The sequence below is a fragment of the Marmota flaviventris genome, chromosome 2 (genome assembly GCF_047511675.1).
Source record: "Marmota flaviventris isolate mMarFla1 chromosome 2, mMarFla1.hap1, whole genome shotgun sequence".
NCBI lineage: Eukaryota > Metazoa > Chordata > Mammalia > Rodentia > Sciuridae > Marmota > Marmota flaviventris.
The window spans coordinates 89,165,788-89,171,787 of record NC_092499.1 but is presented as its reverse complement, the minus strand read 5'-3'; positions in this window follow the sequence as shown (position 1 = coordinate 89,171,787).

The window sequence follows — 6,000 nt, the reverse complement described above, 5'->3', positions numbered from 1 at the left end:
CTTGGGAATGCATCTCTATTCTAAACATGCTCTGGTATTCCTAGAATTCCCCTTTGGGAATCATCTTTGGGGCCTGTCTTGAATCAATGTCAGCAATTCTCCTAACCTCTTATCTGGGCTTTTCCCAGAAGTGGCAGTGTCTGGACCCGGCTTTGAGTGAGTTTGGGTTGTTTCCACTCAGTGAATCCCTTTCATGGCAAGGATACTTGGCTCACTAAATGGAGACAGGAGAATGCACTACATTGCAAGGTATGGTGGTGCACACCTATAATCCCAGCAATTCAGGAGGTGAAACAGGAGGATGGTAAGTTCGAGTCTAGCCTCAGCAACTTAGTGAGACCCTAAGCAACTTAGTGAGACCCTGTTTCAAAATAAAAAACAAAAAATGGCTAGAGATGTAGCTCGTGGTAAAGTGCCCCTGGGTTCAATCCCTAGTAACCACTGCCCCCACGCCCAAAAAAAGGGCTGGGAAGATGTCTTCCAGAAAATAAGTCTAGATGGATTTGTAGCTCCTTTGAAGGGGTAGGCTTTGGTCTTTTGTGTAAGGTCTGGGATGTTGGTAAAGTGTCTGCTATGAATGAGGCTGATGGGATTCCCCACCAATTCCCAGCAACTAAGAGGAGAAGAGGCATCTGCCAACAGGGCTGGTTCCTGGCTCCCAGAAGAGGAGAGAACACCCAGCTCAAGATACCAGTGAGAGTTGGGGAGGCTCAGGGAAGTTTATCAGAGCTCACATTCTGGGCTATGAGGCTTAGTGTGGGACCTTGGGGCTATGACCTTGGTCTATTTTCCTTCTTCTCTAGGCCTCAGCATTTCCATTAATGACAAGAGAATGGACTCATTCACCTCTGCCAGCTTTTCCAGGCATAATGAAGGGGAGCAATAGCTTCTTGCTCAAGGAGCAGTTCTGGATATTTTTAATAATCACCTCTCTAAGAGAGCCTAGCACAAGACTCAGGCTCTGGACTGAGAGTGTCATATGTGCTCTCCTGATCACAAACCCACGAGGAAGCATTGTTACTATATCTGTTACACATGAGAGGAACCTGTGGGCCATACAGACTGAGTGATTTACCCAAGTGCAGCAGCAAGGAAGGGACAGAGTCTGATCCAGACCCTGAGATGAACTTGGCCACAGTCAGCCATCAGCATTCACTACTTCCACCCTGTGTCATTCTCAGGGTGATACTCTAGCGCCTATCCTAGAATCATAGCACCAAGACAGAGGTAAGCCCCCCTGGCCTCGACAGAACTTATAAAAATTTCCATGTTACTACAACCATCCAGTCCCAGAGTGGCCTACAGAGGAATCTGCCTCTTCCAGAGCTGGGTCTCTTCACCCTGAGATATAAAGTAGGGTTGCTTGACCTCTTTTACCTGTCTTGGGAATTGTCATTCTCCCTCCTATGAGGAGGGATGGGCCTCATCAGCCGCCTGGTTGAGAATTTCCTTGAATAAAAGATAGCCTTTCATAGGAATAAACTCATTAACCAGGGATATTTTCCTTTTCCTCAACCTTTACTTTCTGGAATTTGTTTAAATATAAAATTTCATTATTGGGCTGGAGTTGTGGCTCAGTGGTAGATCACCTGCTTGGCATGTGTGAGGCCCTGGGTTCAATCCTCAGCACCACATATAAATAAATAAAGTAAAAAGATCCATTGATGGGGCTGGGGATGTGGCTCAAGCAGTAGCGTGCTCGCCTAGCATGCACAGGGCGCTGGGTTTGAATAAAGATAAAGATGTGTCTGCCGAAAACTAAAAAATAAATATCAAAAAAAATTCTCTCTCACTCTCTCTCTCTCAAAAAAAAAAAAAAATCCATTGACAAAAAAAAAAAAAAAAAAAAATATATATATATATATATATATATATATGTGTGTGTGTGTATATATTTATATTTATTCATTATTAATTCCTTTACTCAAAAGTATTTATTATGGCTGGGCACAGTGGTGCATACCTATAATTCCAGCTAGTCTCAGGCAGGAGCATCACAAGTTCAAGGCCAGACTCAGAACAAAAAAAAGGGTTAGGGAATGTAACTCAATGGTAGGGCACTTGCTTAGCATATATGAGGACCTGGGTTCAATCCTCAGTACTTTTTAAAAAAAGTATTTATTATGTACCTGCTCTACTCTAGACTCTGGGGGCAAACAAGACAATATTCTTGCTCTATCTCTCGGCAGGTTAGTTTGCATCTTCCAAATAGATGTTGCTATAGGCCAGCCTGTGCCACCTTAAGAAGTGGTAATACAAACTCCATGGGGTTCCTCAGATGGGCCCCTCTGACCTTGCCTAAATTCTGTCCCTCTGTGGCAATTCCCAATAGGAGCCTGCCCATATTCTGCTTGCATATGTTTATCAGTAGAGAGCTCCTGCCCCTTCCCAAGGCCCCTGCCTTCTGTTCCCTTGGTCCCCTCGCTGCTTTTCCTTTGTGTGGAGCTGGATTCTGTCTCTCCTCAGTCTCCCCCAGGTATAGGTCTGCCATCTGCTCCTCTTCATGTGACATGAGAGGCAAGAAGGACAGCACCCCAGACCTTATCCTGGCTCCAAAAAAATACACCACAGGGAAGGAAATTTCATCTGCTTTTCTGCCTGATTGCCACATGCAGGATAGGAGATCTTAGGTGGGGCCATGCCCTCTGCCCCATCACCCATAGACTTTGTAGACTTTCTCCCAGGGCCAGTGTGCTGAAGTGTTGGAAGTCCCCAGCAGACTGGGTAGTACCCAGAGGTTCTGTTGCCCCACTCAAGTGACCCAGGAAGAATGAGGCCTGTGCCAGGATGGTGGGCACTGTGCAAACAATCAGCCAAAATTTCTGGGTTCCCTATCCTTACCACAATTCCCATACCAGAGGACCCAGTGAATCACCAGGGAAGAGATAATGGGGTGTTGTTTAAAATTGTAAAAATACAATGATGAAGCTCATTCAGTGGCTTGTGTCAACACTCCAGCTGAATGACAGGCCAAAGAGTCAGGCTGGCCAGCCGAGGAAGGTCAATATTGACTCAAACTGCCTCTCAGCCCAGCTCTAGCCACTTGGACATTGCTACAGTCCAGCAGGGGCTCAGGCCAGTCCAGCCCTTTGACTTCTGTTTACTGTGCCTTGAATCCCAACCTGTGCCCACCCATCTCTGGGTGTATAGCATTGGGCTTTCTGGGCATGGGGTTGTCTCCAAAGGAAGACCTGAAGAATTACATTCCTTGAAGGGTTTCAGGTTAGGGACCTCCTTAGCCTCTCAGATTTCAACAGTCTTCACATGCAGAGACTCAAGACCTTAATATCTTGCCAGAAAGAATCTCCATGGTTCCTAACTGCAAGACTCCCTTATGTTTTGACAGCCCTTAGCTTTCCATATCTATATTTTGCTTGCCTCCTCACTTTATGTACATAAAACCACTGTGAAATAGTTTGAACCTGATTTCTTGGGCCCATTTTAAAGATGGAAGGTGGCTAGGAAGAGGAAGCAGGTGACAAGAAAAAGAATATACACACAGAAAGTGCCTGCCACATACCAGGTACTGTGCTAGGTGCTTCTTATTAGTACATCTAATGGTTAATGGTAGATATTACAGGTTCCATTGTTAAATGAAGAAACCAAGGCTCAGAGAAAAGCAAATGTCTAAGATGGTCAGTGTAGAACTGGAATGCAAAGTCTGACTCCAAGCTCATTCACCATACCCAGAGCCCAGAGAAAGCAAATGACTTATCTTAGATCACACAGCTATTTAGAGCGGAGATGAAACCAGAATCCTTGAGCTGAATGCTCCCTCTGCCCCAGACAGCACCCATGATAATGGTATAGTCAGGGTCACCCATGAACATGTGAACACATGTGACATGTACTGAGGGTGTTGCTACTTCTGCAACTAAAGCCAGAAACGGCCCCTTCCTTGGGCCAAAGACCCTGAATTAGGGTCTTACGCACTATTCATCTTCCATGAACCCTCTGCCCTTACTTTATTCCTACTGCTTTGTTCTAACACCCTCCAACAGTGTCTTGCCAAATAGCCAGACCATTCTCAAAGTCTTCCCAGAGAGGAGGACTCAAGGGTAGTTTAAACTTTTCCAACTGGAGGCCAGTGAGGTGGCCTCTGGGGCTGAAGGACATTTATCATTACAGTTACTCCTCACAACTACCCTATGAGAATGGCAATCCATCCTCATTTTACAGTTGAGGACATTAAAAAATTTGGAAAGAAAGAAAACAATGTGCCAAAGGAGTCACAGGCAGTTAGGATTCAAACTCAGCTCTTTTTGGTTAAAAATGTTGTGTTCTCAGTCACTGAGAACACAAGAGGAGAATTCACAGCATTGCAATACATACTAAACCAGACACAAAAATGACCACATAGACTGGACCCACCCTGCCCACCACCTAGTAAAACAAACCAAAGGAGCCTAACAAACACCAGATGGGGGTTTGGGGGGCGGATTCAGAGAATACTCCACCAAAATCTTGGGAATTCTCATGTCTTAGCCCTTGGTGTTCCTAACAGCATCCACACCCTATATGGAAAGTTACTCCCTGGCTATGGGAAGAGCTGGGGCAATTTTAGCATGTCTGGGGATCTGGGGAACCAGCTGGCAGACTCGAATGTACAGAGCAGGGGCATCTCTGCCTGGGACTCCTGAAGTCCCCACCTCCTGCCCTGCTCAGCACAGATGCCTGGTCTGCTACCGCACTTTCTGTTTGGAATCCTCTTCTGCAAGCCTGCGTTCAATGCAACTGGCCTGGCTGACGCTGCCTCACCCCAGACAGGCATCAGACCTGATGAAAATCCGAAGCTTGCGCCAGGGACAGGGACAGCCATTTGAAGCCCTCATGACCTATCACGGGGCTAAGGTGGTATGAGTAACTATATGCAACCACTAAGGACTGAGAAATCACAACTAGCAGGGACTAAGCCGCTGCCTAACTAGGAGGGAGTCAGTTGCCTGACCACTGTCCCTCCCAGCCTGCCTCTCAGGAAGGTATGGAGAAGGCTCTAGGACTACATGTTCCTCACTCACCTCCGGGAGGCCTTCCCTGACTCCTCTTCCTCGGGTCTCCTCACCCTTCAGCAGTCAGCTCTCTTGGGCACCGAGGGAAGACCAAGGACCTTCCAGGGCCAGTCCACCGCAGGCCTAAACAGAAACACATAAGAAATAACATTGTGACAAATATAGTAAGTGTCCCCCAGATTTTGCGACTGGCTGGAGTCTAGGACGTTGCGAACTGCCCCACGCCTGCCTCCCCCTGAGCGATCTGAGGTGCTAGAGGCTGCGGCCGGCTCCCAGCGGGGCTCCGGGAGGAGGGGCAGGTGGGCGTAGCGCAGCTTCCGGGGTGGCCCCTCTCCACACGGCTGTCGGACCCCGCGCGGCCACGGCCTCGCTGCGCCGAGTTGGCGCGCACGCAGAATAGGTTGCGCTCCGGGGGCGCCGAGCCCGCTGTGCCCGCGCGTAAGGCCCCTCTGTCCCGCGCGGGCCAGCCTCGAACTTCGGGGACTGAAAGCCGGGGTAAGGGAGCACGCTTGAGGCAAGGCCTGTCCCTTCACCGCGGCCCGGGCCGGGAGGGGGTTCACCGGCCTTTGGCAGCGGCCAAGCACCCACCTGCCAAGCGAGAAGCCCGCGAGCGCTCGGAGAGGCCGCGGGAACCGGGCCCGCCCTCTGCGGGAGGGACCTCGGCGCGGGGAACGGCGAGGAGGGGCCGCGCTTACATGTTTGTGCAGCGCCGGCTTCACCTGGCCGCGAGTTTGATTTCAGGGTGTGGCCTCAGGTAGGACATAGCGAACGCAGAACAAGGGAAAAATCGCGCAGGGGTGCAGGGGCAGCAAGGCAAGGAGCCCCGCTGCCGAAGGGACGACCCTTGCCCAGTGCTTTCCCTCCAACCTCTTGGCTCCAGCTCCCACCGACCCTGACACGGCCGCTCCCATAGCTGTCTGCCCGCCACGCAAAGACCCGACCTGGATTATCCGCTGAGCACCGGCTGGTAATTAACTCATTAATTTATCTT